Consider the following 16019-nt stretch of genomic DNA (forward strand, 5'->3'; position numbering starts at 1 on the left):
GCCCGCCTCGGCCTCCCAAAGTGCTGGGATTACAAGCGTGAGCCACCGCGCCCGGCCAGAAAAATATTCTTAACATGAAAAATTAAGAGCCAAAAAGTAGAATATTAATTTAATTACATTAAATTTACGCACTTTTAATTTTTACCAAAAAAAATGCCATAAGGATACTTTAAAAACAATTGATACAGCTGAATATTTTAGACAAGTAAAATAAAAATTCATCCCTAAAAAAGATTAGAAACTTCTACAAATTAATGAAGCATGCAAATAACACCAAACAAATGGTTAACAAAAATAAAAGACTGCTTATCTTTATTAAATGTGGAAAATGAACTTTCGAACCAAGAGGTGCCATTTTTTAATCCATCCAGTTAACAACAAAAACTAAATAGTTTGGTATGTCAAGCATCAGAAGCTGATGCAAACATACAGGAACAATTCCGTTTCTACTTTTCCTTCGTTTGCCAACTATAAAATGTTGACAAAGACAGCAGAAACAGAGTATAACATCTGACCCACTAGCAAAACCTATATACAATACATCTACAAGATTGCCCAGATTTGCCCAGTTTCCTTCATCTCCATTGTAACTACCTCAGGATAAACTACCAACCTATCTTACCTGGGCCTGGGCTACATAATAGCCTAAAGTCCTGTATCCCTGTTTCTTCTCTGATCTCCTAATAAGTTATTCTCTACTCAGGGTCCAAAGTCCACAATTTTAAATATACATCATTATTACTCCTCTTCTTTAAAAATCTTTGAATGACTTTCTGTTGCACTAAAAAGAAATCAAACTTTTTATCATGGGTTTTAAGGCTCTGTGAGATCTCTAACATGTCAACTTTTTCAGCCTCATCATATAGTACCTTATCCCTTGTAGACTACACTTCAAATACACAGGACTTTCATTGTAGAAAAAGCCAAGCTTGTCTATATCTCTTCATCTTTGCATTTTCTGTTTCCTTTGCCTGGAATAATATTTCTTTTCTTTCTTCGTTTTTGGTCTTGGGTCCAAATATCATTTTTAAAACGAGATCTTATCTGCATACCTTATATAATGTTAATTCCCACCACTTACTTTTGTACTATATCATAGCACACATTGCTACTTGATGTAATACTAATTGTTGCTTTTATTTGCTTATTGCTTATCTTTCTCTTAAGAATATAAGTTTTATCATAAATAAAACATTTCAGTCTCCTCAGCATACCTACTGCCTAGAATAGTTCCTGAAATATATAAAAACATTTTCAAATAAATAAACTGTCAATGGAAACATAGGTTGATACAATCATTTTAAAGAGAAATTTGACAATAAATATATACATATTCTACGACCTAGGAATTGTACTTTTAAGTATCTACCCAAGACAAACACACATGAAATATAGGTACAAAGGTGCTAATTTGACCACATTTTGTAATAGCTAAATAATTAGAAAAAAATCAATGTTTATCAATTTAAAAATAGGTAAACATGCTATGACATATGTCCAATAAAGCTGTCTCAGCTCTAGACATTTCATTCACATTCTAGCCAATGGAAAGCAGAAGGAGCTGAGAAAGACTCTGCCTCCTCCCTTAAAGACCACTTCTTGAAAGTAGCATGCAACAATTAATCGTATTGTATCACATTGGCCGGAAAGTAATCATATGACAATATCTGACAGCAAAGCTGGCTGAGATGTGTTGCCTTTATTCACATAGCCAAATGCCAAATTAACAACCAAAGTTTATCTTACCAGTTTCTATATAACAGAAATTTTAATAATAGAAAACTGAAATTTGAAATATACTGTTTATGATAACATTTAAACATATGAACCATGGTACTGGTATAAAAACAGACACATAGACCATAGAAAAAAAACAGACAATGCAGAAATAAATCTACATATTTACAACTAACGGAACTTTGACAAAGTTGCCAAGAACATACAATGGGGAAAGGAAGCCCTCTTCAATAAATGGTGCTGGTAAAACTGGATGTGCACATGCAGAAGAAAAAAACATAGACCATTATCTCTCACCATATACAAAAATCAACTCAAAATGGATTAAAGACTGGATATAAGACTAAAAACTATAAAACTACTCAGAGAAAATGAAGGAGAAACACTCTAGGACGTTGGTCTAGGCAAAGAACTTATGGCTAAGATCTTAAAAGCATAGCAACAAAACCAAAAATAGACAAATGGGACAATACTAAACTAAAAAGCTTCTGCACAGAAAAGGAAAAAATAAAAAGGGAAGAGACAATCTACTGAATGGGAAAAATAGTTGTAAACCATTTACATGAAAAGGGACTAATTTCTAGAATACAACTCAACAGAAAAAACATCCTTTAAAAAGTAAGCAAAAGACCTAAATTAGACATTCTCAAAAGAAGACATACAAATAGCTAAGAGGTATGTGAAAAAATGTTCAAAATCACTAATCATCAGGGAAAGCAAATAAAAACCACACTGAGACATTACCTCATTCCAGTTAAGAATGGTTACTATCAAAAAGACCAAAAAAAAATCACAGGTGCTGACAAGGATGCACAGAAAAGACAGCTCTTATACACTGTTGATAAGAATGTGAATTAGTACAGCCATTACGGAAAACAGCATGGAAATTTCTCAAAAAACTAAAAATAAAACTACCGTATGACCCAGCAATCTCACCACTGAGTATTTATCCAAAGGAAAGGAAATCAGTATATCAAAAAGATGTCTCCACTCCCATATTTATTACAGCACTATTCACAATAGTCAGGACATAGAATCAACCTAAGTGTCCATCAATGAATGAATAAAAAAGATGTGCTATTATACACACACACACACACACACACACACACACACACACGCATACAATGGAATGAAATCCTGTCATTTATAGCAACATAGATGGAACTGGAGGTCATTATGTTAAGTGAAATAAACCACGCACAGAAAAACAAATATCACATGTTTTCACTCATATTCAGGAGCCAAAAACTGTTCATCTTATAGAGGTAAAAAGTAGAATAATAGTTACCAGAGGCTGGAAAGGCTGTATAAGGGGTAATAAAGAAATGGTGTAATGAGTGCAAACACACAGTTAACTAGAAGAAGTAAGTTCTAATGCTTGATAGAAGAATAGGGTGATTATTGTTAAGAACAATATATTGTATATTTCAAAACTGTTAGAAGAGAGTATTTGAAATGCTCCCAGTACATAGAAATGATAAATGCTAGCGGTGATGGATATCTTAAATACCTGACTTGATCATTACCCATTTTGTGCACATAACAAAATACCACATGCACTTCACAAATATGTACACATATTATGACTCAAAAATTGAGAGCAGTGTAGAAAGCAAATAAAGATTTTACTGAATAAACATTCATGATAAAGGACAGCTTTATAGGTTTGTAAACTGAGGAGTCACATGACGTAATGATCTTAGAAGGGCTTCATGAATAGTTAATGCTCTGATGTCACCATATAGAAATTGTTAACTTTTTAATAGGGACCCCACATTTTCATTTTGTACTAGGGCCACAAATTATGTAGCTGGTCCTGTCTACGACACAAATTTTTCCCTTGCAGTTTAGCCACTATGGATATGATTCAGGGCTTGAATTTTCTTTAATTGTCCACTTCACTCACATTATAGAAATATCCTTAGTATAAAAGTAATGTGAGTCAAAGACAGAATATATTGAATTTTGAAATAAAGGGACCTAAAAGGAAACTATGAAGTTAATAAGTAAAATAATGAGGAACCCTGAGGGAATCTTTTAAGAGAACAAAGAGCAAATGCACAATGCCCGTACAGTGAAAACAAATACATGACAGTGCTTAATGGACTTTCACCAAAACATCTTTCCTAAGAATAAAGCTGAAATTGCCTGTCTTAAAGGAAGACAATTTCTCAAACGTAGAAACAGAGTTCTTCCCAGCTAGGAAATGAGTTTCAAAGTTTTCAGGAGAGAGAAACCAAGTTTTCAGCATTTGTTTTTGTCAGATTGTTTACCCTGCTCTTTTACTTGCTTCTTCCTCACTGTGATGGTATTGTCATCAGGCTCTCTCTGCCATGCTGCATCTTAATTGAGATGAGATGGCAGAAAAGAGTTCATCCTTTGTAACTATAGTCTTCAACTAATTGATTGATTTTTTTATTGTACGTAATTAGGTGGACTTATTTCTCCCTTTTTACCTTCCCTCGCCAGATTTCTAGTTTTTTCTTCTGTCAGAATGAATGTATCATTATGAAGGAGGCTTGGGATTTAATCCAATGTGACCTTAGAATCATGGAAAGAACTTTACTTCTGAGCTAAAAGTTTAGTAATTTTTAGAAATTTCATAAATTATTTTCTGAAAATAGTCACTAGTTATATATCTTTCTTTGCGAATTGCAAAATGAAATTTTCTGAGGACATATATGCTTATGTAAACAATGTATATAATAACTAAAATATTAATAATTGTATTGAAGCATACGATGAGCTAAGTGTTCCTATAGACCCTATAGTAAGTACTATTATTATGCTTTTCACATAAAGTGATTCTGATTCATATGAACAAATGAAAGAACATGCTTAAAGCCATACAGATATTAAGTTCCAAAACTCGAAAGTCGCAAATCCATGTATGCCTTTCTCATTAAATACAGGCAGCAGCTATGGTCTTTCACCTTCAAATATTCATAGTGCCCAGTACTGTATCCTTCAAATAATAGGCACTCATAAAGAATATGGTGAATTAGGACCATATTGTGCAAAACTTCTAGAGACACAACTCACATTGATGGCAAGAGAAATTCAACACAAAAACTCTAGGTTAAATTGAATTTTAGAACTAAGTGTCATCAATGAGGAACACCTGACAACTATGAACATTAACCCAGATTGGACAGATAAATAATTGAGAAATGAAATTCTACTGTGCCAAATCACACAAATCCTGAGATTTATTTGATACAGCAGTTAGTTTTATGTTAACTGCCACAGAATAACATATTTATTTTGTATTCATCTTGAGAGTAAAATCCATGAGTTTCAGTAAAACTTTACTCAGAAAACCTACAGCTACTATTTGTTAGAAAACAAGAAACACTGAAAATAGATGAGGAAATGACTAAAGCATTCATTAACAAAAGATAGAAAACAGAACAAAAAATAAACCATTATAAATTGGAAGGAAATAATAAATATGGAAACAGATGAAACAGAAAACAAAATGCATATTATTCATCATCAATGATATCATAGCTATTATAAAATAGTTTTACTTTTATTTTTAAAATTGTAGTGAAATATACATGACATAATATTCACCATTATAGCCATTTTAAGTATACAGTTTTGTGGCATGAAGTGCATTCGCATAGTGATTAATGCTGCAATAAACTTGGGTGTATTTATGTGACCAGAATTGGTGGGTTCTTGGTCTCGCTGACTTCAAGAATGAAGCCGTGGACCCTGGCAGTGAGCGTTGCAGTTCTTAAAGATGGCGTGTCCAGAGTTTGTTCCTTCTGATGTTCGGACGTGTCCGCAGTTTCTTCCTTCTGGTGGGTTCGTGGTCTCGCTGGCTTCAGGAGTGAAGCTTCAGACCTTCCCGGTGAGTGTTACAGCTCTTAAAGGCAGTGTGTCCAGAGTTGTTTGTTCCTCCTCGTGGATTTGTGGTCTTGCTGACTAGAGGAGTGAAGCTGCAGACCTTTGCAGTGAGTGTTACAGCTCATAAATGCAGTGAGGACTCAGAGTGAGCAGCAGCAAGATTTATTGCAAAGAGCAAAAGAACAAAGCTTCCACAGCATGGAAGGGGACCGAAGCCGGTTGCCACTGCTGGCTCAGGTGGCCTGCTTTTATTCCCTTATCTGGCCCCACCCACATCCTGCTGATTGGTCCATTTTTCAGAGAGCTGATTGGCCCGTTTTACAGAGAGCTGCTTGGTCCGTTTTGACAGAGTGCTGATTGGTACATTTACAATCCTTTAGCTAGACACAAAAGTTCTTCAAGTCCCCACCCGATTAGCTAGACACAGCACTGATTGATGTGTTTACAAACCATTAGCTAGACACAGAGTGCTGATGGACGCATTTAAAATCCTTTAGCCAGACAGAAAATTTCTCCAAGTCCCCACCTGTCCCAGAAGACCAGCCAGCTTCACCTCTCACTGGCACTCCCCACAGGACTTTGCAGCACCTAGCCCAGGCACTCCAGCAGCCCAGAGGGAGCTCGTCCCAGACAATCAAGAGGAAAAGAGGGGAAGCCAGAAAGAAAAGAGAGGGAGACCTGCTATCGTGGCCAAGGATCCCGTGAAGAGGGAACGGTGGTCCACGCACGGGATTCAGTCTCCGATCAAGCCCAGCAGGCGCCAGCCAGCTGTGCCAAGTGCGGAGCTTGCCAAGAGCCCACACACCTGGAACCCATGCCAGCCAGCGAGCCCCGCACGCAGCCCCGGTTCCTGCCCACACCTCTCTCTTCACACTTCCCCAGGAGCAGAGGGAGCCAGCTATGGCCTTGGCCAGCCCCAGAGAGGGGCCCTCATAGCACAGCCGGGCTGAAGGGCTCCTCCAGCGTGGCCAGAGCAGACGCCGAGACCAAGGAGGTGCCCAGAGCAAGCGAGGGCTGCCAGCACGTTGTCACCTCTCATTTATATCTCTTTGACATACTGAATTTAATTCCAGAAGATATACACCAAGAAGTAAGATTGTTAGATTATATGAAATTTTTAATTTTAGTTTTCTGAAGAAACTCTACTGTTTCCATAATGGCTGTATTAATTTATATACCCAGTAACAGTGTAGAAATGTTCCCTTTTCTCCACAACCTTGCCAACACTTATCTTTCATCCTTTTTATAAAAGTCATTTCATCCGGCATGAGGTTATATTTCACTGTGGTTCTAATTTTCATTTGCCTGATGATCAGTGATGTTGAGTATTTTTTTATATACCTGTTGGCCATTTGTATTTGTTCTTTTGAGAAATGTCTATTCAGGTCCTTTGCTCAATTTTTAATTGGGATATTTGTTTACTTGCTATTGAGTTGTTTGAGTTTCTTATATATTTTGAATAACAGCCCATCATCAAATGTTTGATTTGCAACTAATTTCTCACAATACGAGTGTTTTCTCTTCACTGTGTTAATTGTTCCCTCTGCTGTGCAGAAACTTTTTAGTTTTATGTGGTCCTATTTGTTTATTTTTGCTTTAGTTGCCTGTACTTTTGAGGTCATATCCAAAATATCATTGTCCAGACCATTGTTGTGGAGTATTTCCCTGTTTTCTTCTAGCAATTTCACAGTTTCAAGTTTTATGCTTCCATCTTTAGTTCATTTTGAGTTGAATTTCATGCGTGGTATGAGATAAGGGCTATCCAGTTTTCCCAACACCATTTATTGAAGTGACTTTATTTTCTCTATTGTGTGTCCTTTGCACCTTTGTTGAAAGTCAATTAACCATAAATGTGTGGGTTTATTACCAGGCTCTCTATCCAGCTCTATTGCTCAACATGTTTGTTTTTATGCCTTTGTCATGCCTGTGGAATTAGTATAGCTTTGTAATATAGTTTGAAGTCAGGTAGTTTAATGTCTCCAGCTTTGTTATTTTTGCTCAAGATAGCTTTGGCTATTCAGGGTCTTTTGGAATTTCATTTAAATTATCATTTTTGTTTTTTCTATTTTTGTAAAAAATGACATTAGAATTTTGATAAGGTTTGAACTGAAACCGTAGATTGCTTTGGGTAATATGGATATTTCAACAATATTAATTCTTTCAATCCATGGTTTATTTTTCCATTTATTTGTGATTTTTTTCAATTTCTCCCATTAATGTTTTACACTTTTTAGTATACAGATCTTTCACCTCCTTGGTGAAATGTACCTCTATGTATTTTTTGATGCTATTATAAATTGGATGGTTTCTTAATTTCTTTCTTAGATAATTATCTGTTAGTGTATAGAAGTGCCATTTTTTTATGTTGACATGGTACCCTGCATCTTACGAAATTTGTTTATTAATTCTAACAGCTTTTAGTGAAGTTTTAAAGGTTTTCTCTATATAAAATCATGTCATCGGCAAACAGACAATTTCATTTCTTTTTTTCCTATTTATTTTATTTTTTTCTTGCCTAATTGCCTTGGGTAGGACTTTTAGTACTATGTTAAATAGAGGTCATGAGAGTGGGCATCCTTGTCCTATTCCTGATATTAGAGGAAAAGCTGCCAACTTTTCACCATCGAGTATGATGTTAACTGTAGGTTTAGACATAATATACATCCTTTATTGTGTTTATGTGCTTTACTTTTATAACTAATTTAAGAGCTTTTAATCATAAGTGGATGCTAAATTTTGTTAAATGATTGATTTTTCTCCATCTGTTGAGATGATAACACGTTTTTGGCCTTCATCTGTATTATTCATAATAACCAGGATATGGAATCAACCTAGTGTCTATTAACAGATGAATGGATAAATAAAATGTTAGGTATATATATTCAATGAAATACAATTCAGCCTTTTTAAAAAAGGAAATTCTGTCATGTGTACCACATGGATGTGCATATAGGACATTATGCTAAGAGAAATAAGTCAGACACAGAAAAACCAATACTGTGCTGCATGATCTCACTTATGCATTGAATGCAAGACTATTTGAACTCATAAAAGTAGAAAGTAAGGCCGGGCGCGGTGGCTCAGGCTTGTAATCCCAGCACTTTGGGAGGCCGAGGCGGGCGGATCACGAGGTCAGGAGATCGAGACCATGGTGAAACCCCGTCTCTACTAAAAATACAAAAAAATTAGCCGGGCGTGGTGGCGGGCGCCTGTAGTCCCAGCTACTCGGAGAGGCTGAGGCAGGAGAATGGCATGAACCCGGGAGGCGGAGCTTGCAGTGAGCCGAGATCGCGCCACTGCACTCCAGCCTGGGCGACAGAGCGAGACTCTGTCTCAAAAAAAAAAAAAAAGTAGAAAGTAAAACGTAGTCAGCAAAGACTCTGGGGGAGGAGGAGCGTGAAATGGGAAGATGTTGGTCAAAGAACACAAAAGTTCACTTAGGAGTAATAAGGTTTTGAGATCTATTGCACAGCATGGTAACTATAGTTAATAACTATGTATTGTATATTTTAAAATTGCTGAATGTTTATCTTAAATCTTCTCACAACAAAGAAATAGCAAGTATGTTTATTGATGTGCATGTTAATTATCTTGATTCAATCTTTCCAAAATGTATACATCTATCATAGTATCACATATACCCCATAAATATGTAAAATGATCTTTGTCAATTAATTTTTCAATTATTTGTCAATGTTTAGAAAGATACATTCAAATTGGTGTTCAACCATCACTACCATCCATCTCTAGAAAATTATCACCTTCTCAAACTGAAACTCTGTACCCATTAAACAACTCCCTACTTTCTGCTGTTCCAGCCCTGGACAACTGCCATTCCACTTCTGTCTCTGTGAATTTGATTAATCTAGGTACCTTATATAAATTGAATTATATAATATTTTCACATTTGTGACCGGCTCATTTCATTTAGCATAATGTTCAAGGTTCATCCATATTGTAGCATATGTCAGAATCTCCTTACTTTTTAAGGCCAGATAATATTCCAGTGTATGTATACAACAAATTTTGTTTATTCATTCATCAATCAGTGGACACTTGGGTTGTGTCTACCTTTTGGCTATTGTCAGTAACACTGCCATAAACATGAGTATACAAATTATCTGTTTGAGTTTCTATTTTCAATCCTTTAGGCTGTATACCAAGCAGTGAAATTGATGGATTATGTGATAATTCTATGTATTATAAGCTGTTTTTAAAGCTCCAATAAAGTTCCATTTAAGAAAAATAGACAAAAGATAAAATTAACATTAGTAACCAGAGGGAAAAACACTTATAGAGTATATTAAAAATTCTAATAAAATTTTATGTACAAGTCATACAAATAAATTTGAAATTGAAATAAAAAATGACAGTTATATATACAAAAGGAATATATATATATATATATGCACTCAAGAAGACAAAAAATTATTACAGATCGTAGAAGTGATTGAAATTTAGTCAAAGATTTACCACTAAAAGTAAAACAGTCCCAAAATGACTTATAGGTAATTATTATTAAAATACTATGGAACAAAGAATACTAATTTTCATCAATGTCAGATTATATAACAAAATTTATAGCTACCACCTTATAAAATAAAACTTACAAAATTGATTGAGAAGGAAAATGGCAGATAGGAGACAGGACTAACATGAAGCTCCCACTTGGACAAACAGAACAGAGTGTGGAGATTCACATCATGAGCTTTGGCTCCAAGAACCACTGCAGGAAAATACCAGGAAATCTGAAAGAGTTCACAGAGCCTTTAAAAGAAGTAGCTTGCCTCTGTAAACTCTGTGAGTCTGCTGAAAATCTGTGAGTTGCCAAAGCGTGAGAGAAGGACAAGTCTGCCTCCAAACACATATCCCCACTGGGGAACCTGAAAATCCAGATCACAGAAGAATTTAACACTACCTAGAGCTGAAATGAATTTAGGGAACCAACTGAAATATGAAAGTAGAAGAAGCAGTGGGAAGAGCCCTGTAGGCACTCTCTGTCCCCAGCTCAAGGCCTGGGAAGCCATCCTGACGTTACCTCACAGAAGTCCTTGTGGAAGGCAGTCAGTGAAATTAGAAAAAAGGTCACAGGATGAAAGAAGCTTCTAGCAAAACTTTGTAATGATTTTGACTGAGCATGAATTTTCCTGAGTAGAATCAGGCGGATGGGGGTGTGCAAATGGGAAGTGCAGATACAAGCACAGAAGCCACAGTCAAGGGTGCCAGCAGGCAGAGAGGGGCAACCCCTAAAAGCCTGCTTGCTTTTCAGAGGGAGGCTTGTAACCTGGGGAAAGATCTCAGCCCTGCATGTTGGCTGCCTGGATATAAACTTGGTGCTGTTGGCTGGGCGTGGTGGGAGTGAGACTGGACTTGATGGCTGCATGGGAGCTGGGTGAGGCCTGTCACTGACGACTTTTTTCCACCTTCCTGGCCACCTGTATGGTGCAGCAGAGGCATACGTAATCCTCCCTTGTACCATAACTCCATTGACCTGAGAACCATCTGTGATGGTTAATATGGAGTGACAACTTGATTGGATTGAAGAATGCAAAGTATTCTTCCTAGGTGTGTCTGTGAGAGTGTTGTAAAAAGAGATTAACATTTGAGTCAATGGAAAGAAAGAGGCAGACACACCTCAATCTGGGTGAGAACCATCTATTCAGCTGCCAGAGCAGCTAGAATAGAGCAGGCAGAAGAATGTGGAAAGACTAGACTTGCCGAGTCTTACTTACAGCCTTCATCTTTTTTTTCTGTGCTGGATGCTTTCTGCCTTCAAACATTGGACTCCAAATTCTTGAGCTTTTGGACACTTGGATTTACACCGGACTCTCAGGCCTTCGCCCACAGACTGAAGGCTACACTGTCAGCTTCCCTACTTTTGAGGTTTTGGGACTCGGACTGGCTTCCTTGCTCCTTGGCTTGCAGCCGGCCTATTGTTGGACTTCACTTTGGAATCATGTGAGTCAATACACCTTAATACGCTCCCCTTTATATATATATCTATCCTATTAGTTCTGTCCATCTAGAGAACCTTAACTAATAAGCCACCCCTTCATCCCCCACAGTGGCCGCAGCAAGCCCTTCCCAAGGAAAGTCTGAGCTCAGACCCACCTGACTCTGCTCCCACCTCGTGGTTTTTCTCTACTCGCCCTGGTCGCCTAAGGCAAAAGACAAAAACTTGTGGGAGCTCTATGGTCCTGCCCGTTGCCTGAGAAACCTCAATACTTATTCTGGCCAACATAAGGCAAGCTTGTATTTCCCTTCTACTACTGCAGCTGGTGCTCTCTTGAAAGTTCTACCTCTGGCTGAAGGCCAACTAATGCAAGCCATACAACAACTCATAACAGAACACGACTGCTCCAAAGCAAGAGGAAACAACAGCTAATTCCACTGTTTGCAACATCCTGACTAACCAGAGTTTCTGAGTCTATCTACGTGACAACTTCACTGCTAGCAAAACTAGCATTTGAGAAAACCAGTGCACTAAACAAAACTATAATCAGGGACACTCACAGAGTCCACTTTACTCCCCTGCCACCCCCACCACAGCAGGTGCTGGTATCCAAAGCTGGCAGAACTGAAGACGGATCACATCATGGGACACTTTGAAGACATTGCCCAGCACCACGGTAGACCACTGGATGGCTAGACCAAAAGGGCAATAACAATCACTGCAGTCTGGCTCTCAGGAAGCCCCGTCCCTAGTGGAAAGAGGAGAGCACCGGATAAAGGGATCACCTTGTGTTACAGAAGCATCTGAACAGCAGCCCTTGAGTTCCAGATCTTTCCATTGAAACAGTCTACCCTAATGAAAAGGAACCAGAAAACTAATTCTGGTAATATGACAAAACAAGGTTCTATAACACCACCAAAAGATCACACTACCTCTTCAGCAATGGATCCAAAGGAAGAAGAAATCTCTGAATTCCCAAAATAATTCAGAAATTTGATTATTAAGTTACTTGAAGAGGTACCAGAGAAAGGAGAAAACCAACTTAAATAAATTTTAAAAAAACATGATACAGATTTTTTAAGTCACCAAAAAAATAGAGAGTATAAAAAAATCCAAATTTCTGGAAATGAAAGACAAGCTTAGAGAAATACAAAATACACTGTAAAGTTTCAACAATAGACTAGAAGAAGCAGAAGAAAGAACTTCAGAGCTCAAAGACAAGCCTTTCAAATTAACCTAACCAGCTAAGACACAGCAAAAATAAAAATAAAAATAAAGACTTCAAAAAATTTGGGATTCTGTTAAACAATCAAACATAAGAATAATTGATGTTTCTGAGGAAGAAGAGAAAGCTAAAAATTTAAAAAACATGTTTTGGGGAATAATTGAGGAAAGCTTCCTTGGCCTTGTTATAGATCTGGACATCCAAATACAAAAATCTCAAAGAATACCCAAGAAATTATTCACAAAAATATCATCACCTAGACACATGGCTATCAGGTTATCTAAAGTCAAGACAAAGTAAAGAATCTGAAGAGATGTGAGACAAAAGTATCAGGTAGCCTATAATGGAAAATCTATCAAATTAACAGCAGATTTCCCAGCAGAGACCCTACAAGCCAGAGGGGTTTGGGTTCCTATTTTCAGCCTCCTTAAACAAAATAATTGTCAGCCAAGAATTTTGTATCTAGGGAAACTAAGCTTCAGAAATTAAGGACAGATAAAGTCTTTTTTAGACAAACAACTGCTGAGAGAATTTGACACTACCAAGCCAGCACTACAAGAAATGCTAAAAGGAGTTCTAAATCTCAAAGCTAAACCTCAAAATACACCAAAATAGAATATCTACAAAACACTGCTGAAAAAAACAATCATCAATGACACAAACAAATAGAAGCACATTTCATACTCATGGATGGGTAGAATCAAAATTGTAAAAATTACCACATTGCCAAAAGCAATCTACAAATTCTATGCAATTCCCAGCAAAATGCCATCATCACCCTTCACAGAACTTAAAAAAAAATCCTAAAAGTCATATGGAATGAAAAAAGAGCCCACATAGCCAAAGCAAGACTAAGCAAAAGAACAAATCTGGTGGTATCACATTACCTGACTTCAAACTATACTACAAGGCTCTAGTTACCAAAATATTGTACTGGTATAAAAATAGGCATGTCAACGAATGGAAAAAAGTAGAGAACCCAGAAATGAAGCCAAATACTTACAGTCAACTGATCTTTGATAAAGCGATCAAAAACATAAAGTGGGGAAAAGACAACAACTTCAACAAATGGTGCTGAGATAATTGGCAAGCCACATGTGGAAGAATAAGTATTGTCCCTTGCAGGCTACTTCAACTGATAACCTGTTCCTTTGAATTATGTTAGCCAAAGCCACTAGAAAAACTGTCCTTGCCCTGTGAATGTTCGAGTTAGGTGAAGCAATGGGAAGCCTTTGCCCTCGTCCTTGTCAGAGGCTTTAGACAGATTAAACCCACAACCAGAATTATTTAAGAATATGTTCCATTTTTCTCCTCTGGCACAAGGACTGTTGTTCTCATGGCTGCTACTCATTTGGAGTATGGGGGATGACAGGTGACCAATTTAAAATGCTACGATAGTATTATCTTACGACAAAGTAACCACTTTGTTCTCCACCAAGACTTCACTTGGTTATTGTAACTTTTTGACTAAACTATAGGGTTCTTAAAAGTTGATTTTGATAGTTTTTGCTAGCTTATTAGTTGCTTTCGGAGAGGGATACAGACTTGCAGTTTTCTATTCTATTTTCAGGGACATCCACAGTTTTTTGAATTAGTGATTCTTTTTTTTTTTTTTCTTGAGACGGAGTCTTGCTCTGCCGCCCAGGCTAGAGTGCAGTGGTGCGATCTCAGCTCACTGCAACCTCTACCTCCCGGGTTCAAGCAATTCTCCTGCCTCAGTCTCCCGAGTAGCTGGCACTATAGGTGCATGCCACCACGGCTGGCTTTTTTTATTATTTTTTTTTTGTATTTTTAGTAGAGACGGGGTTTAACGATGTCACCCAGGCTGGTTTCGATCTCCTGACCTCGTGATCTGCCCACCTCGGCCTCCCAAAGTGGTAGGATTACAAGCATGAGCCACCGCACCCAGCCTAATTAGTGTTCTTTTAACATAAAATGATTAAGATTTCTAAGAAAGCCAACTAAATATTTAAGGCTATTTCTAAAATAAGACATTAGTGAAAAACATTAGTACAACAACCTCTAGCATGTTCCAATGACCCATCACGACAGTTCTCTTTTTAAATAATTACATTCCTCCTTTAATTAGTGCTATTTTAAAATTTAATTAAAATGCCAAAGTTTGGAGGGAAAAAGTAGGTAAATAAGAATAAACATATCTTTTTCAAAAGCATCATTTGTTCCTTTTCTCCATTTCTACCACTTTTATGCATGTCTACCTTCAGATTGTCCTCCTTTTCTTTTTGGTAATAATTTCATTTCCTTTCATGGTTAATTTTGTGAACTTCTTTCTAAACTCTGCCTTCATGTTTTCTTCCAAAATCACTGTGATTCTATCAAAAGAGACCAGGGATAACTTTGTTCTCTAGGCTGATTGATGATAAGTGTTAATAATACTGGTGATTCAATTCTGTCATCACTTAGGTTTTCGAGCACACACAGCTTAGGGCAGCATCATAGAGGAGGGAATAACTCAGGAAACAGAAAGACAGTGCAAAATAAGCTTGATTTTTTCTAAATCTCCTGATATTCCATAGTCATAAATCATATATGGCAATTCCTTTTGGGTCCTTGAGTATCATTTAACACAATTTGTGGGCATCTTTTCTGCTGGAATTCTCCCCTCTAATCAGACAAAATCCTGAGGAAATGTAGTCATGGGAACACAAAGAATAGCAGGGAAGCTCATCTTCTTTCTGATTATATGGTCCCTCATGTATAAATACATGCCCTATTTCTTGATTGCCACTTATTTTATTTATTTCTCAGAGTATTATCTATTACATCAGAATTGAGAATTGGTCTCTTATTTGTAGTATAAGAAAAAGTGAGCCCAAAAAATATCATATCGAGTCTCATAATTACAAGCCACAGAGTTTACATATCCATTATATGCTTCCAATATAAGTAATTTTTGTAGAGAGTTGATAAATGGTAGCTTTATTTAGATTTACTGAAGAAAAGAAAGAGGTATATAAAAGCTACTAAAATGTGCAGAGCAAATTGAGAAGCAGGGTATTTTCCTTTTTCTGAGAACAAAACCTAACTATGTAAATCAAAGCCACCACTGCTTTTTATCAATGTAGGAGGCATATATCCACAAAAGAGAACCTAGTTCAACTAAACCAGGGTTACTCAAACTGTGCTCACTTAAAAGCTAATGTAATAATAGAATCTAGCCATTAGTGCCACCACTATCAACAATCATCTGGAAGGGGCAAAGTATGCACTTAATAATTTTCCTGC

The sequence above is a fragment of the Nomascus leucogenys genome, chromosome X (assembly GCF_006542625.1).
Source record: "Nomascus leucogenys isolate Asia chromosome X, Asia_NLE_v1, whole genome shotgun sequence".
NCBI classification, from domain to species: domain Eukaryota; kingdom Metazoa; phylum Chordata; class Mammalia; order Primates; family Hylobatidae; genus Nomascus; species Nomascus leucogenys.